The 25,398-nt window shown below is 36.7% G+C and overlaps 1 pseudogene; it reads left to right on the top strand.

Moving 5' to 3' along the window:
* LOC102824635 overlaps positions 1 to 23,733 on the top strand; it is a 30,034-nt pseudogene extending 6,301 nt beyond the window's left edge.
* Positions 23,734 to 25,398: the final 1,665 nt, after the last annotated feature.

Here is a 25,398-nt window from a genome sequence, read left to right as displayed (position 1 = left end):
AAATGCTAGACAAATTGAGAAAGGAGTCCTGGTGTGGTGCCATAGGATAAGTGCTGGACTGCTAACTACAAGGTCAGTGGTTCAAACCCACCAGCTGCTCTTAGGAAACCCTGTACAGGATTGCTATGAGTCAGAAGTGACTCAATGGCACTTACAACTGACAAGTGAACACAACCACAACAAACTGAAAGAGAATGCATAATAAGTCAAGAAAGTAAAACCTGTATGCTGAAAAATATGTGCTTAAGTTTTAATAAATACTTCTTTTATTTCCTTTATCATATAAACTCCTATAAAGCAAAGGTCATCTTTTAGATCCTCTGAAATTTTAGAAATTTCAAATATTTCCCAGGAAAACATCTTTTCAGAGCCAACTGACTGATGAGATGTTTTTTTAAAAAGATCACTTCTTAAAATTAGGTACTTGTTACCTTTTAAGTATACAATGATTTGAATGACATTGACTACTTTGTAGAATGCATCTGCAACATACTTCCACATGGATTTCTGAAAAGTTATGTCTTCCTTAAAAAAAAAAAAAATATTGTGCTGCCTTGATAAATCAAGAAAGTTAAATGATTCATGTTGCTGGAAAAACCCTGCTAAATATAGCTAGTGACTTTTCAACCCAGAAAAGTCTATAAAAGCTGTTCTTATATAGCCAGGTTCTCTGCCACAGAGAGTGAGAAACCCTCAAATCCCTGTAGAGATGCTTAACTTGGCCCTGGGGTGGCACTGAACCCCAGACAGATTTAGCACTGAAGCCATAGCATCTACCACAAGCCTTTGAAACAGACCCAGTTGTGCCTGTTGCCATGGGTGAACCGGAAAGCCCACATTACTGAGGGCTTCCCGTGGTTTGACATTCTCTCCTCAGGCATTACAGGAGAGGTGGCCACAGTGTGACTCAGCTGTGAACCATGGCTGGGCCTTCCTCAGTCCTAGGGGAAGAATTGAGAGGAGAGGACTGAGTGCTTGCTAATGCAACTGCCATCTGCCACCGTTAAGTCTTATGGTGACAGAGTGCATGTTAATGCCAGAGAGACTGAGAACACTCACCATCTGTTCATTGCCCTGAAACAAAATTAACTAGGTCATCTGAATTTGGAATCCTATCTGGAATTGTTGACATCTATTTCCAACCTTGAGGACGGAAATTTTCTTCCATCTTTCATCATAGAAATTACCCAGAGAAATATTTTCAACTGTAATCTTCCTAGTGGAGAAAGTATAGTTAATAGATAATATATTAATAACAATTTATATGTTTAAAATAAAGGATTTTCTAGCCCCCTACATTACTATATTTGTAAGCAATAAATTTATAAATTACTACCTAACTGAAACCTTGTAGAGGAAAAAATGTATAATAAATTTAATTTCTAGAAGAATGAAATTGACTCTTGTCTTTGTTGACCAGCTAATCAGATGCAAATCTTTTGATTTCTAGGCACACAGACTAGAAAGGAGCAAGAACAAACTGTAAGATACTTTACTCATGCTAAACTACTTTAAAAATGTGAGCACTGTAGCATGAATCCAGGATATGACTAGAGATGTGGTGACATACATTTTTCTAAGAGATAGGTATGAATGAGATTTCATTTGATTTCCGCACAGGAAAAGATGTTCTTGATCTCCCTACTCAGTGTTTCTCACCTTCTAATCACCTCCTCTTAACATTTTGTTCTTATCTTTCTCAGTGTTATATTAGTCTCAGTTAGAATTGGTGTAGAGTGAATTTAAACTGGACAGAAGACACCAGAGAGCAGGGAAAAGAAACAATATAAATTATTATTTCCAGTTCTTTTTATCAGTCCTTTCTTGAAATATTCTTTTCTTAAAGAATGTACTTTAAAGGATTCTATTTCCAAGAATTAGTGTAAATTAGCTGAGTGTACAAACTCTTGCTAGTAACAGTTTATAGCCATCAGTAAAAGGAAATAACACAGTTCTTTTAGACAATGTGTAAGATGCTTATTTGAGGTAAATCCCTACATCTTGAGAGACTCAAGTTTAAACTGACTTTCCAAGAGTTGAGTTATTGATCAAGATCTTTTATTAGTAGGATCTCAGGCAAGAATTTCCTTAGTCTTTTATTTACACCTTAAAATTTTAAGAATTTGAACAAAATAAAATTTCAATACTAAGTATATGAGTGTCCTCTTAGTGTTCAATAATAATGTCAGAGCTTTGAAATAAAGCAAGGAGATGTGCAATTAAATTTCTTATGATTATATTTAGTTAGGTAAGTAAATAAGATATAAAACTATGCATAAATATTTGAAAAATAAATCAAAGTTTATGGAAGTTACAAAAACAAAGTATCCTTCGACTTAAAGTAAAAACCTGTTGACATTAAATTTATTCTAACTCTTAGGGGCCCTATAGGTTAGAGTGAAGTTGCACTGCGGAGTTTCTAAGGTTGTAAATCTTTAAGGAACAAAATTGTGTATCTTTCTCCCCAGCTGATGGGTTCAAACCACTGACATTTGGTTACAGTGGAGTGCTTAATTACTGTGTTACCAGGGCTCCAATCTAAAATTGATGTTAAGTGCTGGCTAGTGGTTCTGATGCATAGCGACCCTGAATAGGGATTTGTGGTGGTGGTGATGGTTATGAGTCATGGAGTCGGTTCCAACTCATAGCGACCCTATACAGGGTTTCCAAGGCTGTAAATTTTTATGTAAAAACATAAAGCTTCATGTTTTGCCCTCAGCTGGTGTGCTCTAGCCTTGTGTTTAGAAGTCCAGTGTTTTTCCTAGAGAGCCACTGCATTCCCTCCAACCTAAATGGATCCCATTAGTCTAAAAATAATATCTTATTCTTTGTAGATTTAATCACTGCACAGTATTTACTTCTAGGTTAGATTAATATCTGCATATTCACTTGACCCTACCTTAGATCTTTGAGCTCTATGAAGACAGTAACTGCATGTGGTTGTATTCATTGCTTTATCCATAGTGCCCAAGACAGTGTCTAACACAGAGTAAGTGCTCATGAATACTGGTTAACTGTTTTTTCCATTTTTCAATTAACTTTTTAACAAAAGTTTTTATTTTGAATTCAATGATAGTTTACATGGGAGAATATCGGTTTATACCATCGTTTCATTGCAATGATTATAATCGCCTCATTGCATCACCATCAAAAGTATTTGTGTCCGTTCCCTCTGTTTTTTGTTTTTTGGGGGGCTGTATGCGAAAACACTCAGAAATATATAATAATTTAAACAGAAATACTGGTTAATTTTTGAAAAACATAGTTCCTTAAGATATTCATTGTCTAGAAGGAGATAATGAAAAATAAACAATAGTTTTATACTTTTCTCTACTGATTAATTTACTCAAAATTGTTTCCTGACCACCGGGTTAATGCGCTTGACTACAAGTTCGGTTTGAACCACAAGGTTGGGGGTTCCAGCTCACCAGCCGCTCCTTGGAAACCCTATACAGGGTCCTAATAAATCGAAAGTGGCTCTGTAGGTTAATGTGCCAGACTGTAAAGCCGTTTGAACTGCAAAGTCGGCGGTTCAATCTAACCAGCTGCTCCTCAGAAACGCTATACAGGGTCGCTATGGGTGGGAACAGACTCCACAACGGCACTTCACTGCAGCATACTCACAGTCCTCACAGCTACAAACGTTGTTGTTGTTAGGTGCCATCGAGTCAGTACCGACCCATAGCGACCTTATGCACAGCATAACGAAACAGTGCTCTATCCAAGGCCAACCTCACTACTGCTGCCACGCTTGAGTCCAGCGATGCTGCCACTTGGCCAATCCATCTCATTGGGGGTCTTCCTCTTTTACTCTGACCCATCACCTTACCAAACATGATATCCTTCTCCAGCGACTGGTCCCTCCTGACAATATGTCCAAAGTATGAGAGACGTAGTTTGGCCATCTTGGCCTCCAAGGAGCACTCTGGCTGTACTTCTTTCAAAACGGATCTATTGGTTCTTTTGGCAACCCATGGCACTTTGAATATTCTCCTCCAATGCTGTAACTCAAAAGCATCAAGCTACGAACATAGTAGTGGATAAAATACACATGATTACTGATTTTATGTGGCTCACTTTCCAATGGTGAAGACTAACATTAATCAAATTAAGTTAAATATATTATTGTAAAATGCAATATCATTAAGAAGGGACATGACTTACTCTCAAGGTCAGGAGATGAAGAAAGAATGGATGAATGTACGTAATCAAGGGAATTATTATTTTTAAATAAAGAACATCACTGAGGCCAACTATGATGAAGCAAAAATGTTTCATGGAAAAATGGAGCTAGTGCTGGATATTAATTCCCCTTTATTTTTCAATGTCCAATTATGTGAACAAAAGCATCTAATGATACTTAGAGTTATGATGCAAATGATGTTTGAATGATGTACTTCTCAGGTATGTTGTTTTCAAATAGTTTGGAAATGATTTCATTTTGAAATTTTGCTAGTTTATTACTGCTTTTCAAACTAAGTCTATTTATAATATGTCATCTTTATTTTTTACAAGTATTCAGTGTATCACAAAACATTGTACTTTGGATAAAAAGCATTAAGAGTCAAAATTTCCTTTTCAAAAAATTAATTTGACATTTCTTAAGAATACAAAAAAAAAAAAAAACCCAACAAATGAATAAACAATAAAAATAGGTTGGAAAAGATAAGTACACTTAACTGAATCTAATTGTTTCCAAAATTTTAAACATTTTCAAGAAGAGAATATCACGATTTAAACAAATTATCATGTAGATAGGACTTATGGCTGAAGCAAAATTCCATGAATAATATGTTTTCAGTACAGATTCATTTAAATACATTGGGGAAAAACTTTCAGATATATTTCCACCTATAAGCTACAAATTTATAGGGTTGGTCTTATAACTTAAAAAGGCAGCATGTTGTAAATTACTAATACAGTGAAAGACTGGTATGTTTATTTGGAAGCCATACTCATACCCTATCAAAGTCAATTAAATTGGGCAATGACCATGAACTCAGTTTCAAAGCTGAAACTCTGAGCACTTGGGTTGTGGTAGTTATTATTTCCTGAATAAAGCTCTATGCTAGATCCAGCATTCAATCTCTCTGACCTTCAGCCAAGAAAGGAAGTAGCGTGGGTGACCAAGTTTAACACTTGCTCTGGGGATTTCTCCCTAGCCAAAGCTAAAAGCTGACTCTAACTGGGTAGCCAGTCCTGTCCTTAAAATATTCTGTATTTAGATGGCTTACCCAAGTTTGTTAGACTGCAATATGACTCTGCCCTAAGCCCTTGCAGACTACCGAAAGTAAAACTATTGTGCGTAGGATATTGGTAGTAGAGCCAAGATGAGGGGAATGAGGAGGGAAGGGGGAGAAAAAGGAAAAGGGGTCTGCATCTGTGGGCTAAAGAGTTAAACTGACTAGAGTTAAAATTCTACCACATCCATAAACTAGTCATTCACCTTTAACTATCTTATATCTTCAATCTGAATCTCAGAGTATAAAATTTGTGCATATTAGCAACAACCCAGAGGGTAATTTTTTAGTGACTGTCAGATATAAAACATCTAATCAATGTTAGTCTTTGGTTTTGCTGCTATTACAACTTTTGTTATGCCATGTATGAAAGAATGAAAAGATGTAACATACCATGTTTGAGAGGAGGCTTCAAAGGTTCCCTGTCTCTTTCTTACCTCTTCAGACTACCTCCCTTTACCTCAATTAACCCTCCCTAATTTGGATTCTTCCTGTAAGAAGCAAAGGAACTCTTCTACATAGAAAAGGTTGAGCAGCCTGCCCTAGGACTAATCTTCCCGACAGACATTCCCGAAGAAGAACTATTTCCAGTCAGATAGTTGCCAAGCATACCCAGAATGTTTTTAAGCAATTTGAGTAGGTCACTTGGGGGAGGCAAATTAAAATAAATCTTTTTAACTAAGTCAAACTTTGTTCTCCAATAAGTTTTAATACAATTTTGTAAAGTGTTTAGGAAAGCTACAACTGAGTAATCAAAGTAAAGAAAAGTGCAGTTGAAAAATTAAATAAATAAGAAATGGTAGAGAGAAAAACAAACTTTAACTGTGCAGCTTGAAAACTGACTGTAAAACTATATAAGACATAAAAATTGTCTGCATAGACAAAATTTGACTATTGGACACAGAGTAATATACCAGGGTGAATAAAAAATTACCTGCACTCTGATGGTATTCAAACACCATCCATGTCCATAACTGATGTCAATATTGAGCACACATGTGAATTTTTTTTAATAGACGAGTGACAGTGGATTGTGTGGCAAATCATTTAAAAATCAGTCATTGCTTTGTCTATGAAATAATACACTACAAACTTTAATTTCAAAATGGCTATGTGAGATAGATATCAAAACAACTCACAGAAGAGCATAAAAAGAAGCATTTGGACATCTGCCAACAAAATTTGGATTGATACTCAAAGAAAGGTAAAAGTTGGTTTAAAAAAAAAAATCATTGGTTTTAAAAAAATTATTACTTGTGATGAGACATGGTTTCATCACTATGAGCCGGAGAGTAAATTGCAGAGTATGGAATGGAAACATTCTCAATCACCAACCAAAAAAATTTTCAAAAGTCAACCATCACCTGGAAAATTGATGCTTACAGCTTCCTGGGATTATCAAGGGCAAGTATCAGAACACTATCAGGAAACACCTTTAACAATTAAGAGTGCTCATTACAGTAAGATGCTCACTGAAGAGATGGAGCTTAAATTTTGGATTAAATACAGAGTACTGATATTCTAGGGCATTGTGATCTTGCATAAATATGCTTGCATACGTTCTGTCAGAATGGTACAGGACTTGAAAATGTTTCTTTCTGTTGCACATAGAATTGCTATGAGTTGAAGCTAACTAAATGTCACCTAATAACAACAACAGCGACAATATGGGAGAAATACTGAATGATGCATGAGTCATTGCATGATCCATGAGGCATTAAAAGATGGAAGACAGGGTCACTATACCAAAAATTATCAATCCATTGATCAACCATCAATGTTAAATACTATGATCAAGTGTCGTGTCCGACAATGGCTATACTCCGTGACCCACATGGAGAGATTAAACCCCAGTAGGGCTGACAGGAGATTAGAAAAAAAGGAAGACACAAGACACAAAATGAAAAAAGTAAAGTTGGAACCATGTGGGACACAGCACTCTGATGGAAATACTGTGACACAGACCTAGTGCTGCGAGTTTATTCTATACAGATAACAAAAGAAAAGTGCTGGGGGCAGGGAAAAAAATGTAAAAACATCTGGTGTAATTGATGCATTAAAACACCAAATTAAAGTTGTTGTTATGTGCTGTGGAGTCAGTTCCAACTCATAGCGACCCTGTACAGGGTTTCCGAGGCTGTAAATCTTTACGGGAGTTGAAAGCCTCATCTTTCTTCCGTGGAACAGCTGGTAGTTTCGAACTGCTGACCGGGAGATTCGCAGCCCAATTCGCAACCACTACGCTAAAGGAGCTCTGGTAGCATAGTGATTGCGAATCCGGCTGCGAACCACAAGGTAAGCAATTCGAAACTGCCAGCTGTTCCACGGGAGAAAGATGTGGCATTCTGCTCCTGTAAAGATTTACAGCCTCGGATACCCTGTACAGGGTCGCTATGAGTCGGAATCGACTCCACAGCACATAACAACAACAACAATGCTAAATTAAAGTAAGCGGGACTTTAGCAGAAGAATGTAGTTGCTAGGGAAACAGAGATGCTTTTGCAGACTAAACTGAAGCCCATGGCTGCATACAAGGAAAGACTCCACAAATTCCTTCTTCCCTGAGGCAGGCTTTCCATGTTCCTGAAGGGGCAGCCTGCCCTGGGAGCAACCCAATTTTCTGGACCACATCTGTTTAGTTGCGATCTTTTGGTTAAACTGCCCCCAAGTCTGAGACCTTCAGTTTAGTTTTTCCCAACAATCAAGAATCAATGGTACTGAAGGAAGAAGTTTAAGCACAAGTGAAAACATTAGCTAAAAACAAGACTTCATGAACTGAGAGAATAGCAACTGAGATATTTCAGCAAATTAATGTAGTAGTGGAAATACTTTTCTCTGTCAAGAAATTTGGAAGACAGCTTTACCTGACCACCATTCTGGAAGATTTGTGCCATTCCAAAGATAGGTGATCAAATAAAATGAGGAAATTGTTGAACAATACCATCAATGTCACATTTACGTAAAGTTTTGCTAAAGATAATTCAAAAATGGTTGTAGCAGCACTTTAACAATACTTTTCTAGAAATTCAGTCCAAATGCAGAAGATGATATGGAGTGAGGAATATTACTGATTATGTCAAATGGATCATGGCTAAAAGCAGAGTATCATAAAAATGTTTACCTGTGTTTTATGGATTATGATAAGAAATAAGAAGTTATGGATAATGTTGCAAAGAATATCAGAAAACTTAATTGTGTATATATGGAAGCTGTAATAGACCAAGAGGCAGTCGTCAAACAGAAGAAGGGAATAGTGCCTGGCTTGAAATGACAAAAGGTAAGTTTCAGGGTGATATCCTTTCACCATATTTATTCAATCTGTATGTTGAACAAAAAAAGGGGGCACCAGTAGACTCATTAACAACCTACAATACTCAGGTAATACAACCTTGCTTGTTGAAAGTGAAGAGAATTTGAAGTACTTACTGATCAAAGACAAAAATCCTCACAAGTGGACAAAAGTCACCATCCTGATAAATGGAGAATATTAAAATTATGTAAGGGATCACTATGAATTGAAGTGGACATGGTGGCACCTACAAACCCAAGTAGCAAAATCATCTATCAGGCTAGTGTGCCTGTATGTCCAGTAGGCAGGTCAATAAATGATTAAAGAGCTTTAGAAGGACCAGAGTTACTGGGATAAATTTGGACATTATTTGTTTATAGATGGCAGCAAAGGCCATGAGATGGCTTAAGCACATCCAATATAGAATGCAGAGAAAGAATAAGGGAGAGCCCAGAACTGAACTTGGGTGCATTAAGAGAAGGGGTTATGATATCAGAAAATGTGAAGGTTAATTTTGTGTCAAGTTGGCTAATTTTTGGTGCCCAGTTGTTTGATCATATATATTTGATATTTGTGATAAATATTTACAAACAGTTGATTCTACATAAATTATCCTCTCCATAATGTGGGTGGGCTTATTCAATTAGAAGACCTAAAAGCAAAAACTGAATTTTCATAGAAAGAAGGAATTCTCCCTTAAGACTAAAATAGATATGCTGCCAGAGACTCAATACTGCTGTCTGACCTATAAAATTTGGACTTCCTAGCCTCCCAATTATATGAGACAATTTCTTCAAATTAATCCCTCTCGATTCATCTATCTACCTATTTCCTACTCATTCTGTTTCTCTAGTGAGTGCTAACTAATACAGAAGATAACCAAGAATGTGGTGTCCCAAAAATCAGTTCAACAAAGTATATCAGAATATTAACTTTGACAAATATTAATTACTATGAGTCCTGGTGTGGTGCTATAGAATAAGCACTGGACTATTAACTGAAAGGTAGGCTATTCAAACCCTCAGCTACTCCTCAGTAACACTTTACAGGGTTCCTATGAGTCAGAACCATTTCAACAGCCCTTAACAACAAAAACGAGGTGTACTAATATGAGGGCACACATTTCACCATTGGGTAGCCTTGGTTTTCACAAGAGGAAAGTTGCTAGAGATCTTAAGAAAAATGTTTTCAGTGCAGTGGTGCATACATTATAATTAGATTACTTCATTCGTATAAATTAGATTATAAATGCACAACATGTAGAGCTTAGATTTTATTCACCTCTGTTTAGCATTGTGCCTGATACATCATAGATATTCAATAAATACTTGTTCAATGTTGAACATTTATTTTGTTGTTCTTGTTAGATGCCATCAAGTCAGTTCCAATACATGGCAATTGGATGTAACAGCAGAACAAAACACTGCCAGATTCTTTGCTATTTTCACAGTTGTTGCTACGTTTGATCCCATTATTGCAGGCACTGTGTCAATCCATCTTGTTGAGGATCTTCCTCTTTTTCGCTGAACCTCTGCTTTGCCTTGCATGGTATCTTTTTCTAGGGACATGTCCAAATTACATGAGATAATTCTAGTTATCTGCACTTCTAAGAAACATCCTGGATGTACTTTCAACACAAATTTATTTGTCCTTCTGGCAGCCCATGGTATATTAAGTATCATTTTCAAACACCACAATGCAAAAATATTACATTGGCTTTGGTCTTCCTTATTCATTGTCCAGCTTCTGCATGCATATGAGGTGATTGAAAATACTATGGTGCTTGGGTCACATGCACCTTAGTCTTCAAAGAGACATCTTTGCTGTTGAACACTTTCAAGAGATCTTTTGCAGCACATTTATTCAATGAAATACATCATTTTATTTCTTGACTCATGCATTGACTGTGGATCCAAGTAAAATGAAATCTTTAACAACTTCAATCCTTTTGCCACTTACTATGTTACTTATTAGTTCAGTTGTGAAGATTTCTTTTTTTCTTTTATGTTGAGGTACAATCCGTATTGAAGGCTCTAGTCTTTGATCTTTATTAGTAAATGCTTCAAATCCTCTTTACTTTTAGCAAGCAAGGTTGTATCATATGCATGTCTCATATGGTTAAAGAGTCTTTCTCCAAATGATGCCATGCTCTTCATATAGTTAACAATCTTCTTGGATTGTTGCCCATCATACAGACTGAATAAGTATGGTGAAATGATACAACCCTAGAAAATACCTTTCCTGATTTTAAACTATGATGTATTTCCTTCTTCTTTTCAAATGATTGCCTCTTGGTTTATGTGTAGGGTTTGCATGAGCACAATTAGGTTTTCTGGAATTCCTATTCTTTGCAATTTTATACATGATTTGTTATCCACTTAGTCACATGCCTTTGTGTAGTCAATACAACACAGGTACATATCTTTCTAATATTCTGTTTTCAGCCAATATCCAGCTGATATCAACAATGCTATTTTGTGTTCTTTCTCTTCTGAATATTGCTTGAACTTCTGACAGTTCCATGACAATATACTACTGTAGGCATTCTTGAATTCTCTTCAACAAAACTTTGTATATGATATTAATAAACTATTTGATAATTTCCATGTTATGTTAGATCACTTTTCCTTGGAACACCACAAATCTTCCACTCTATTGGATAAGGAAATGTCTTCCAAATTACTTGGCACAAATGAGTGAGTTTTCTACCATTGCATCCATTTTTTGTTGAATTATTTCTGGTTGTCAATTCCTGGAAACTTGTTTTTCAGCACAGATTGAACTTCTTCCTTCAATACCATTGGTTCTTGATCATATGCTACCTCCTGAAATGGTTAAACATCAGCCAATTCTTTCTGATATAATGACCCTATATATTCCTTTCATCTTCTTTGATATTCCTTGTGTCATTCAGTGTCTTGCTCACAGAATCCTTCAATACTGCAACCCGGGTCTTGAATTTTTCCTTCACTTCTTTCAGCTTCAGAATTGTTGAGTGTGATCCTTCCTTTTGATTTTCAACTGCCAGGTTATTAATGCAAGTTTCATTATATGCTATTTTGTCCTCTTGTGACTCCCTTTGAAATTTTCTGCTCACTTCTTTTAAATCATTATTATTTTCACTTGTTTCAACTAGTTTATGTTGAAGAGTAAGTTTCAGAGCTTCTTCTGATATCCATTTTGGTCTTTTCCTTCTTTCCTGTTTGTTATTTTTATCTTTTTTATTGTGAATTGAGTGAAGGTTTACAGACAAGATCATCAGTTATACATTGAACAAATCATACATTTACTTCATCTCAATGACTACAATCCCCTCCATGGAACAACAGTTACCCTGCTTCCTCCCTTTGGCTTCTATTTTCATTTCCCATCTCACCTTTTTCCTTATGTACATGTTGCTTCTTTCATTTTCAATGATTGATTATTCTATCATCCATGTGAGCATACCATACTAGTGTTGTTACTCCCCCTATATACCTATCTACTGTTTGGCTGAAAGTTGGACCATGAAGGTGAGTTCTTTTCCAAACCTGGAAGGTGGTTAAGAGCCAAAATCGCAGGTTCTTCCAATAAGCCTGGTCATTTTAAAAATATAACTTTGAGTTTTATTCCCACATATTCTGATGTTCTATCTGGGACCTTCTAATGTGTCTTTGTGTCAGGCTCAGCTAGCTATTCATTGTCTTAAGATAATATCTAAGAAGTTTTCATGATTTTGCCTGCTGTATGCTCCATTGCATTTGTAGTTGTGATTGCAAGAAAGAAAAATACTCATGTACCCAAATCTTCTTTCTAATTCTTGTAGATCTGTGGGATATATATATATATATATATATATATATATATATATATATATATATACAGAAAGACAGCGAGTGAGTGAGTCCTATAGGGCACCGCAGAGTAAAGCACTATTCTAGGTCAGCAGTTCAAACTCACTAGCTGCTCCTCAGAAACACCATACAGCATTACTATGAGTCAGAACCTAGTCGACAGCACTTAAAAGTATATATATTCCAATTTTTGTCCCATATCCATTTAGCATGTGTCTCTGTCCAGGCTCTGCTCAGCTCTTTCACATCAATTTCCCACAAAACATTATTGTTATAAGGTTGTCTCTATATATTTAATTATTGTTTTTTAATTATAATAATGAAGACAGGTGAAGACACAAGGAGGCATACAGAAACTAAATCGGACAGAGGTGAATAGTGATATATATATCACTAACCATTCCTTCTTCCTAGTCCATCTTAGTCTGGAAGCTCCACTGAAACCTGTCCACTATGGGTAACTGTGTAGATAATTAAAATATGGATGGCAGACCTTCCAGCATCACAGCAACATACCAGCTACCACAAATTGACAGACAAGTGGCAGGTGCCACAATTATATAATCCAATTACATAAGACATAAAACACATTATAGATATTTTTAAATTAACTAATTCTAGTTTTCCTCCACATCACCCCATTGGGTTTACTAGACAGAGGCATCGGTGTGGTTATCCTGGCTACAACCTGTCACATATTTATCTAACAGTCATCATACTTCTCCTAGACAAGGCTCCAGCCCTTCTGTCAACTGAAAAGTACTTCCACCCTTTTGTAAAGGCAATTTATCACCCTTGTCCTACTGGGCCAAAAAGATTTCTATCCTCCTTACATTATCCTGTGGGCCTTTCCATCTACATAGAAGCCAAATGATTAGCTCATCAGATAACTTAGATGGCACCCCACAATCTAAGTGTTATTTTTCCATGTTTTCTGAATGTCTTCATATGTTAAATACCCTAAAGTAATGTTCTGCTTTGCCTAATTTTTTAATTATTAAATGATTGTTTTTAATTATAATCTTGGTAGTGAGGTCAAGTCTGTTGAATTTTTTCTTAAAGTGGAACAATTTTGTACCATAGTTAAATAAAACATTAATAGCTAATTATTTCTAATATAATGCTTACTTGTCCTTTCAATTTAGTTTTTAAAACCTTTATTGAGGCTTTTTGATACTGTTTTATAATTGTTTCTTCCTCTTCAAAGTTTAAATATCTCTGATTAATTTTTAGTCTTATAGCACTTGCCTTGTTTCTAAATAGTTTCTAAATATGTATATGAAATAGAACACAGTTCTGTTAAACTGTTCCTTCTTTGCCTTCTTCTATAAAATAGATGCAGAAATATAGAAATAAATAGAGTTCCACAAAGAACCAGGCAAATAAACTAATCAGCCATACCTAATGATTTAAAGGAAGGGATAAGAAAATCAGGGATAAAACAGGTTAAAACTTCCTTGCAGGCACATACACATGCTGTGTATTGGCTTTTGGGAAATGTCACCCATTAGGTTAACGAATTATATAAAAGATCCATTTTATGCTTTCCATTGCTATTAAGTCCACTGTTGTTTCTTACTCCTGGGACTTAGCCTCTGAGCACACTGGCCTTTACTAGGAGGTTACAGTAGTTTTGGACAGCGCTCTGGGCATACTTGTTTAGAAACTCAAGGCTGGTCGATTAAATTGCTTGGTGAACTGTGGCAAGAAAAGATAATTGTCTTCCACCATTTCTGTTTTCTGTAAAGAATTCTTTATAATTCCTCTGTCCTGTGTGTTGCCAAAATTCTTAAAATACTGTTCATGGAAGCCAGATGTAGGAACCATGCCAATGCAGCTGGTGCAATTTGGCTCAGTCTCACAGATAAGTCAGTCTTTGAACGGTCTTCATTTTTATGTTGTTTTTATTTTGGAAAATTTGTGGAGTCAATGTTTATGGATGTGGAGGTTGAGGAACTAGCAGCAATATAGGCTAAAAGTTTTCAATCCCTCTTTCATGTAGGGTCTTTATAAAACTCGACAACTAAAGACAAAATCATAGCTCATCTTTCCCCAAACCCTGTGTCTATTTTGCCCCTAAACCAAAGGGAGAGAGGCTTGTCAGGGGCAAGGAAAGAGAAAGAGATTTCTTTTGCTATTTTTTTTCAAGGAACTTCATATCATGAATGTAAATATATTATGCCCAATAGCAAAATCTTAAAAGCAAGAGAATCTTAGGAGTAAAAGGATACTCATGCAGAAAATCCAAAATAAAGCCCAGTGATACTTAGGACAAAAAAAGCAATTTTACACTTCACTTTACTTCTGGTAAAATTCTGGCACTGGATTTACTATTTGTACAGTAATTTCACTTTTTGCTAAATCCATATTGAACTGACATGCCTTGAATGTAATCACATTACTCTCTCTGACCTACATTCCTAGTTTCATTCTCTCATGAAAGATAATAATAATAGTAACTTCTGGTTGAGGAGTTATTGAATTGTGCTGTGTATGTCATATGAATTAACTCATTTAATTTTCTCTCAATAAATATATAAAAATGAAGTTTTAATTATTATGCCATTCAGTCAACAAGATTCTGAAACTAAAAGAGTCTACATTTGTGCCCAAGAAATCTCAACTAGCAGCTGTGGTTTGTGCCTAAAACATCAGATTTGAAGGTGTGAGAATCCAGACAGCCTTGGTTTTCTCCTTTGCTCTATCTATGTGTATCTTTGGGTCTCAGAAGATCACCTCTCACAGAGGTATAGAGTTTGTTGTTCTTGTTGTTACAATATACCATCAAGTCAGCTCTGACTCATAGCTACTCTACACACAACAGAACATAACGCTGTCTGGTCCTGTACCTTCCTCACAATTACTGTTATATGTGAGCCCATTGCTGTTGAAACTGTGCCAATTCGTCTTGTTGGGGGTCTCCCTCTTTTTACGGCCCTCCACTTTACCAAGCATAATGTCCTTCTTCAGAGACGTGTCCCTCCTGATAATCTGTGCACAGTATGAGATGAAGTTTCATCATCTTGGCTTTTAAGAAGTATTCTTATTTCTTTCAATACAGTTTTGTTTGTATTTTCTGGTAGCCCATAGTACTTTCAATATTATTCTCTAGAACCATAAATCAAAATGCTTCAATTCTTCTATGGTCTTCCTTATTCATTATCCAACTTTCACATGCATATGAGACTATTGAAAACACCATAGCTTGGGTTAGGCACACCTTACAGCTTCAAATTGATATCTTTACCTTGAACATTTTCAAGAGGTCTTGTGCAGTAGATTTGCTTAATGCAATACAGTATTTGATTTATTGATTGATGGTTCCATGTGGTTAAAAATGGTACAATTCTGCCTAACCTTTCCTCTTCCTCACAAAGTCAGGGAGGCATGATGCAGTAGGATAATGTTAGTTGGGGTAGAAAGATATAATTAGGCATGTAGGCTGTAGGTAAGAGCCTTGTTGGTACAGTGAGTTGAGTGTTGTGCTGCTAACTAACCAAACGTTCAGTTGTTTGAACCCATCAGTCAGTCATTCAATGGAAAAAGAATGATGCAGCCTGCGTCCATAAGATCTACAGTCTCAGTAACTGTACAGAACATTCTCATGTATCCTAAACTGTCGCTGTGAGTTGAAATTGATGTGATGGCAATAGATTGTTGCTGTTGTTGTTGTTGTTGTTAAGTGCCGTCGAGTCAATTCCGACCCATAGCGACCCTGTATAGCGTTTCCAAGGAGCAGCTGGTGAGCTTGAACCGCAGACCTTGCAGTTCAAACAGCTTTGCAGTCTGGTGCATGAACCCACAGCACCACACATAATATTCCACGTTGTCTGAATATCTTGAGTGTGGTATTCTGTTTTGCCTATTTTCTGTTCTTTAATGTCCTTTAAATGATAAATATATTGATGAAAAGGTCAAGGCTATTGAATTTGTTCTTGAAGTAGAGTGATATGTTGTTGTTCGGTACCATCAAGTCTTTTCCAACTCATAACAAACTTATGCACTAAAGAATGAAATACTGGTTGGTTCTGTGCCAACATCATAATCAATGTTATGACTGAGCCCATTTCTGTTCTCATTGTGCCAGCCCATCTCATTGGGGGCCATCTTTTTCTTCTCTGACTCTCCATTTACCAAGTATGATGTCTTTTCGAGGGACTGGTCTCTCCCGATAAATGTCTGATGTATGAAAGACAAGCCTTGCCAATCTGACCTCTAAGGAATATTCTGGCTGTATTTCCTCCAAAACAGACTTGTTTTTTCTTCTGGCAGTCCATAGTATTTTTAATATTCTGCTCCCACACCATAACTCAAATGCATCAATTCTAAGGTCATCCTTAACCATTGTCCAACTTTCACATGTATTTGAGGCTAAAGAAAATACCATGGCTTGTGTCGTGCTTACCATAGTCCTCAAACTGACATCTTTGCTCTTGAACACTTTAAACAGGTCTGTGCAACAGATTTGCCTAATGCATCTGTCTGATTTCTTGACTGTTGTTTCCAGGAGTGTGGACCCAAGAAAAATGAAGTCTTTGACAACGTCAATCTTTTCTCCATTTATCTCCATGTTATTTATTGTTCCAGAGATGAGGATTTCTGTTTACTTTACATTGAGGTGCAATCCATACCAAAGGGTGTCGTCTTTGATCTTCATCAATAATTATTTTAAGTCCTCTTCACTTTCAGCATGCAAGGTTTATATCATGCACCTATTGCAGGTTGTCAAGGAGTCTTCCTCTAATATTAATGTCATGTTCTTCTGCATATAATCTAGCTTCTTGGATTACTTGCTCAGCATACTGAGTAAGTATGGTGACTTGAATTTTTTTTTAGTTCTTTCAGCTTAAGAAATGCTTAGAGTGGTATGATATAGTACTGTATTGAAATTAAAACAGATAGTAGTAATTATTTTTAAATAAAAATGCTTATTTTGTTTATGAACAATATAAATGTAAATTATTAATAAGCAATGATGCTTATTTTCTTTGTTTCCTCAGCTAGGTGCTTTGGGGGCATGCATAGCATTGAACTTAACTAGGGAAACTATGGAGTCCTGGTGTGGCATTGTGGGTTAATACACCAGACTGCAAGGTTGGTTTGAACCACATGGTCGGCAGTTCAAACTCACCAGCTGCTCCTTGGAAATCCTATATAGGGTCGCTATTAATTGGAATGGACTCAATGGCACTTAACAACAACAACATGAGTTGAAAGCCACTCAACAGCAGTGGATTTTTGTAAGTATTAAATATAAAATAATATATTTCTAGAGCTATTAATGAGAGTGTGGTGACTCAACAGGATAAATATTGCACTACTAACCACAAAGTCAGTGGTTTAAGCTTACCATTTGCTCTGGGAGAGAAAGATGAGGCTTTCTGCTCCTGAAAAGATTTACAGCCTAAGAAACCCTATAAAGGGTCAGCATCAGACTGAAAGGTATTTAACAACAATAGATCTATTTAACAGTCCCTTCTCATGCAAACTCACTTCAAACAGTGTGGTACTTTCACAAATAAAATTTGTTTCTAAAATTCAAAAAGGTATGACCTCCAAATACACACAAAATCCAAAAAGTTGATAGCAGTTTGTGTTGGAGAACAAATAATTCCACATATATTCATACTAGCTATAAAGCCTAGTACCATCCCAAATATTTCAGATCATATGAAGCAAAAAGAAAAGCATACAATTTGATATTTTCATGTTAAGGAAAAACAAGTCTAAACTATCATGAGGATCTTATAGGTACTACATATCTACACAAATAACAAGCATGTCATACAGGGTTTAAAACCAGCACAATTCCCTCACAAATTAGTTTCTTACGTATACTATGTTCATTTTATATACACACATATATATTATTGTTGTGTTTGTCAGGTTTGTTAAGGCCCATAGTGACCCTGTATAGGGTTTCCAAGGAGTGGTTGGTGAGTTTGAACCAAGCACATTAACCCACAGTGCCACACCAGGACTCCAATGTATATACATACACACATATGTATGTGTGTGTTATTTACATGGGCATGTTACATGCAAAAATACATAATTAAAAGTAGCATCAGCAAGTCCACAACTTGTCTGTCAGTTTGTTGTACAGTGGTGGTTTGTATATTGCTGTGATGCTAGAATACCAGCTTAAATACCAATGTCACCCATGGTAGACATGTTTCAGTGAACATCCAGACTAAGACAGGCTAAAAGAAGGGGAGGCAACCCACTTGTGAATGGTTAGACTGAAAACTTTATGAATGGCAACAGAACATTGCCTGATGCAGTATCAGAAGATACCTGAAGGGCTCTTCAGGATGGAAGGCTCAAAATACAAAAGGAGGAAAGACACCTTCTCAAAGTGGAGGTGACCCTAATCACATGGATGGGGTAAAGTTTTCAGGATCTTCATTGGCTGCTGGGGCACAAATAAAAAATGAGAAGAAACAGCTGCAAACATCTGTTAAAAACTGAAATGTGGACTGGACAGACTATGGATCTAAGACAATTGGAAGTTGTTAAAAGAAGTGAAATGGAACATAAAGATTGGCAGCCTTGTTGTTAAGTGCTGTCTAGTCAGTTCTGACTCAGAGTGACCCTGTATAAGGTTTCTGAGGAGTGACTGGTGAATTTCAATGGCTAACCTTACAGTTCAAACTGACAGTTGTGTTTCAGTGCAGTATCCCACAGTGCCACACCAGTTTCCTAGGTTTTAGTGAGCTGAAATGGACTGATTTGGCCATGCTGAATTGGGTTAACATATGGTTTATTATGCTGGGAATGACAAACACGTTAGTCATCAAAAAGTGTATTTCAAGACCTAACTCGAAGTACAATGCTATCTGTGATAGGATAATATCGATTATTGATATGCCTATAAGAAAGACCAGTTAATACCATTATTATTTATATTTAGGTACCAAATACCAAAGACAGTGATGATAAAATTTGAAGTATTGTATTTCTGTTGGTTTCTCATTCTGTGGTGGCTTGTGAGGTGCTTGATTCTGGAAGGTATTCCACTGGCATTTTAAACACTAACAGGGTCACACAAAGTGGACAGGTTTCAGCTGAGCTTCCAGATGAAGACAGACTAGAAAGAAGGAGAGACGAGTACTTCTGAAAATTTAGTCACTGAAAATCTTATGACTAGCAGTGAAACACTGACAGCACCAGAATACTGAATATTGAAACATGATGAAGAACATTAGAATATTGTCAGATATAATTCCAGAAGATGCTCCCTCACAATGGAAGACACTCAATATATGACAGGGGAAGAGCTGGCAACACAAATTAGAGTTGACCTTAATGATGTGAATAGACTAAAGCTTTACAGATCCTTCATTTTCAATGCAAAATGAAGAGAAACAGCTATAAACATTCATTAATAATTATAATAGGGACTGTATAAAGCATGAATCTTGAAAAACTGGTAGTTGTGAAAAATGAAAGGGACACTTTAACATGGATATCTCTTGCATTAGGGAGCTGAAATGGACTTATATTGGCCATTTTGAATCTGACAATCACAAGGTTTACTATGCCAGGAATGATAAATTGAAGAGGAATGTCATTGTGTTCATCACATGAAAGAACATATCAAGATCTATCTTACTACAACACTGTTTGTGGTAGGATAATATTCATACGCCTACAAGGAAGACCAATTAATACAAGTATTGTTCAAATTTACACACTAACCACTTAGGCAAATGATGATGAAATTGAAGAAACCTACTGACTTTTTCAGTCTAAAATTGACCAACCAGGCACTCAAGATGTATCGATCATGACTGGTCCTTGGAATGCAAATGTTGGAAACAAAGAGAAAGGAAGAAGCATCAATCATTGGAAAATGTGGTCTTTGTGGTAGAAATGATGCTGGAGATCACATAATAATTTTGCAAGACCAATGTCATCACAAAAGCTTTTGTTATATAGCATAAAAGATAACTACACACAAGGACTTCAACAGATGGAATACATCAATATCAAATTGACTACAGCTGTGGGAAGAGATGGTAGAAAAGCTAAATATCATCAGCCAAAGGCCAGAGCCAGCTTATGGAATTGCTCATATGCAAATTCAGGCTGAAACTACAGAAAATTAAAACAAGTCCATGGAAGCAAAAGTATAACCTTGAATATACGACAATTGAATTCAGAGATAATCTCAAGGGCAGATTTGATTAATTAGATACTGATGACCAAAGACCAGAAGTGTTGTGAGTTGACCTTGAGATAATCATAGAGGAAGAAAACAAAAGGTTATTAAGAAGACAAGAAAGAAGGAAAAGACCAAAATGGATGTCAGAAGAGATTCTTAAAGTTGCTCTTGAGCACAGAGGTGCTAAAGCAAATGGAAGAAATGCTAAAGTCGAAGAGCTGAGTGAAAATATCAAAGGTTAGCTCGAGAAGATGAAGTCAAATACTATAAAGAAATGTGCAAACACCTTGAGTTAGAAATACAAAAGCAATTCTAACTCACATGTTCAACATTTCTCAAATCGAAAGAACTGAATTAAAATTCAAACCTTGACTCGCTGTATTGAAGGAGTCTATGAAAAAAATACTGAATGATGTAGACAGCATAAAAAGAAAATGGAAGGAAAATACAATCAATGTACCAAAAAGAAATGGCTGATGTTAACCATTAAAAGAGTTAGAATATGAGCAAGAGCCAGTAATACAGAAGAAAGAAATCCAAGGTGAACTGAAGCCATTGGCAAAGAACACAGCTGTGACAATTGATGAAATACAAATTGAAGTATTTCAACAAATGTATGCAGCACTGGCAGCACTCACTTATCCATGCCAAGACATTTAGAAGAAAGCTATCTGGCCAACTGATTGGAAGAGGTCCATATGTGTGCCCATTTGAAAGAAAGGTGACCGAACAAAATGCACAATTCATTGGACAGTATCACATGCAGTAAAGTTTTGCTAAAGAAAATCTAAAAACGTTTGCAACAGTACATTGACAGGGAATAGCAGGAGGTCAACTCAGATTCAAGCAAGGCTGTGGAATGAGAGAGATCATTGCTAACATCAGATTGATCTTGGCTTAAAGGAGAGAATACCATAAAGATATTTAGTTGGTTGGTTAAGTTGGTTACCTGCCTTGGAGTCAGTTCAAACTCATAATGATCCTGCATAAGGTTTCTGAGGCTGTAAAACTTTACAGCAACAGAAAGCCTCATCTTTCTCCCAGGGAACAGCTGGTACTTTAAAAGTGCTGACCAAACTCATAACCACTATGTTACCAGAGTGTAAGCATCTACAGAAATGTATTTGCCTATACTTTATTTATTATGCAAAGATTTTCAATTGTGTAGCTCATGACAAGCTATAGACAATATTGCTGAGAATGAGTATTCCCGAAAAATAAATTGTGCTCATGAGGAACCTGTACCTAGACCAAGAAGCAGTTGTTCAAGCAGAAGAGGGGAACACTGAAATGGTTTAAAACTACTGTAGGTGTGTGGTAGGGTGTAGTATTTCACCATCAATCTGCATGCTGAGCAAATAATTCAACCAACTGGAGTATACGAGTAAGAACATGGCATCAGGATTGTATGAGGACTCCTTTAAAACCTGTGATATGCAGATGATACAACCCTGCTTTCTGAAAGTCAAGAGGACTTACAGTACTTACTGATAAAGATCAAAGACCATAGCCTTCAGTATGGGTTGCAACTCAATGTAAAGAAAACAAAAACCCGCCCTCCCGGACTCCCACCATGTTCTAGGCCGGAAGGCGCTTGCTGCAAAGCAAAGGACAGATATCAGTGTTCGGTGTGGCAGATTGGAAGGCGGCTTCCAGGTGACCACCCCAGAGGGATTTTAACTCCAATGATGGAAGCCACATCTTCCAGGGCAGAATCTGCTTTGCAAAAATCATCCTTTGATGTTCATCCTGAAAGTAACAAGCGACAATCTAAGAGCACTTCAGATGTAGTGATGCTCAGTGATGATATGGAAAGCAGTCAGGATGGAGACAGTGATGAAGATGCCAGGCCAGGCCTGGATGACTTTTCAGGATTGTCATCCTATGAAAGGAAGAGACTAAATATCAGATCAGAAAATGTAAACTTTTTTGCTTTTCTTCAGTTGTCTGAGTCAGCTGCAAGTCTCTGTGAAATGATAAAGAGACAACCTGCTGAATCCAAGAGAAAGAAACCTAAGAAGAGAGAAAATGAGACTGGCTGTAGAAGGTCAATGTGGTTACTAAAAGCAGACCTTTTAGGAGTTCCATTACCAGCAGCCCCAATCCAGCCAGCATTAGTAGTAGATGAAAATCCTTTATTACCTCATGGGCCTTTACAAAATGACTCCTGGAAATCAAGATGATGACAATGAAGATGACAATGAACTGTTTAAAGGATTTATACAGACATGGATAGAAATGAGTAGAACAAATAGTAAGACTACTAAGAAGTAATCATCTAGCCTTGAAAACTACAAAGCCAGTTGAAGGGGCATGATCATTAATGAAGATACAGTTTGTAAAGTTACCAGAAATTCAGCATTCTCTGTGGCTCTCCACCCATCAGAAACTAGGTGGCAGCTGTATGGGGCGTATGTTTTTCAACCCCACAGTCAGTCAGTTAGCTGTCCTTCACTTTTCACTCGCCAATTCTGCCCACATACTGTCATTGAGCTATGATGGCACATTATGGTGTGGAGATTTTTCCAGAACTATTTTTGAAGAGGTGTATAGAAATTAAGGCAGTGTCTTTTCTTCTTTTGACTTGTTGGCAGAAGATGCCTCCACGTTAGTAGTAGGACACTGGGATGGGAGTATGTCAGTAGTAGATAGACGGACACCTGGAACTACTTATGAGACATTTATCAAGTGTTCCATGGAAAAATAACTGTTCATATCCACCCAGTGCATAAAAAGTTTTCCATTACTGCTGAATTGAGGAATATTCATATTTATGATTTTCCCAAGGGAAACCAACCATTGATTTCTTTGACTGAACATACAAAGAGCTTTGCCTCTACCTATTTTTCACCTGGTAACAGAATGGTGATTACTTGTGCTGATTGTAATCTCAGAATCTTTGACAGCAGCTGTATATCCTCTCAGATTCCTCTCCTCACCACGATCAGGCATAACACCAATACTGGGCACTGGCTGACCAAGCTCCAAACCGTGTGGGACCCTAAACGAGAAGACTGTGTTGTAGTTGGCAGTATGGCCCATCCACGGCGTGTACTAATCTTTCACGAGATAGGAAAATTGCTGCATTCTTTTGATGAAGAATACCTTGCCTCTGTGTGTTCCATCAGTGCCATGGCTGGAGGTAATTCCAGTGATAAAATCCATGTTTTCATGAATAAGAAAGCTGCTGAGTTTTTGGTTTAGTGTAGTGATTTGTTGTGTGTCTTCTGGAACCCAAAAAGAGAAAGTTGAACTCATGTGGCTTAGTCTGTTTACTTGGTAATATGTCAAAGTTAGAAAATATAAAATTGCTTTATTATTAAAAACATTCTCTCTTACTTTTAGTAAGAGAGAAACCTTGATGGTTGTTTTGCACTGGTGGGATTGGGGGAGGGGACTGAAGCACTTTTACTCAGAGAGTGATTCTAAGATTGCAGACTACAAAGCTCTGAATGGTCAGTATTAAGTTTTGTAATTGAATACTATTATTTTGAATTTATAGTGAGATTTAGACTTGCGGTTTATTTTACAGCTTTGAGTAAAATTTTATTCTAGAGTCACACAGTTGGAAAATCAAATTCACTATTGTTGAGACAAAGGGATCAAAAGTTCATTTTTTATTTTAAACTGATAATTCCCCTTTTTTAGTTGTTTCTAAATAAAATCTTGTGTGAAAAAAAAACAAAAATCCTCACCACTGGACCAGTAAATAACATCACAAAAATTGGAGAAAAGATTGAAATTGTTATAGACTTCTATTTGCTCAGATCGATCATCAACACTTATGGAGCATCAGTAAAGAAATTAAATGATGTATTAGATTAGACAAATCTGTTGCACAAGATGTCAGTTTGAGAACTAAGGTGTGATTGATCCAAGCTATGATATTTTCAATAGCATCACATGCATGTGAAATTTGAATAATGAATAAGCAAGACCATAGAAGGATTGGTGCTTTGGAGTGGTAATGTTGAGGAGAATATTAAAAGTACCATGTACTTTCAATAGAACAAGCAAATCTGTGTTTGAAGAAGTTCAGCCAGAATGCTCCTTGGAAACCAGGATGACCAGAATTCATCTCTCATACTTCAAACATTTATCAGGAGGGACCAGTCTCTGGAGAAGGAGATCATGCTTCGTAAAGTGGAGGGTCAACAAAATGAGGAAGAACCTCAAGTAAATGGATTAGCACCATGGCAACAGAAATTGCCTCAAGCATAACAACTTTTGTGCTGTTGGTGCAAGACCAGTTAGTGTATCTTGCTGTCATGCATAAGGTTCCTATGATACAGTACTTCCTTGATTCGATGGCACCCAACAAAAACAACAACAACAACAATTAATTTCTGCAGGGAGGTGCAGTGGCTTCATAGAATAAGCACTGGACTGTGAACCACAAGGTAGGTAGTTCAAGTTCACAGAACTTTTTGCAAGAAAGATGAAGCTTTCTGCTCTCACAAAGATATACAGTCCAGAAACGTTATAAAGGGTTGCTATGAGTCATAAGCTACTTGACAGCATTTAACAACAACCACCAAATTCTTCAGTCTGAAATTGATCAAACATGCAATCAAGATGCATTGATAAATACTGGTGATTGGAATATTAAAGTTGGAAACTAGGAGGAAGGCTCAATCATTGAAAAATATGACCTTGGTAATCGAAATGATGCTGGATAGTTCATGATAAAATTTTAAAAGATCAAGGACTTTTTCATTTCAAAGACCTTTTATCAACAACATAGATGAGAATATACACATGGACCTCACCAGATGGATTACACAGGCATCAAATGACAACATCTGTGTGGAAAGATGAAGAAGATCAACAGTATTAGTCAAAACAAGGCCAGGGGCTGTCTGCAAAATA

Source organism: Chrysochloris asiatica, unplaced genomic scaffold (genome assembly GCF_000296735.1).
Source record: "Chrysochloris asiatica unplaced genomic scaffold, ChrAsi1.0 scaffold00149, whole genome shotgun sequence".
Lineage (NCBI taxonomy): Eukaryota > Metazoa > Chordata > Mammalia > Afrosoricida > Chrysochloridae > Chrysochloris > Chrysochloris asiatica.
The sequence above is the reverse complement of the archived record's forward strand: the minus strand, read 5'-3'. Positions and strand labels throughout refer to the sequence as shown.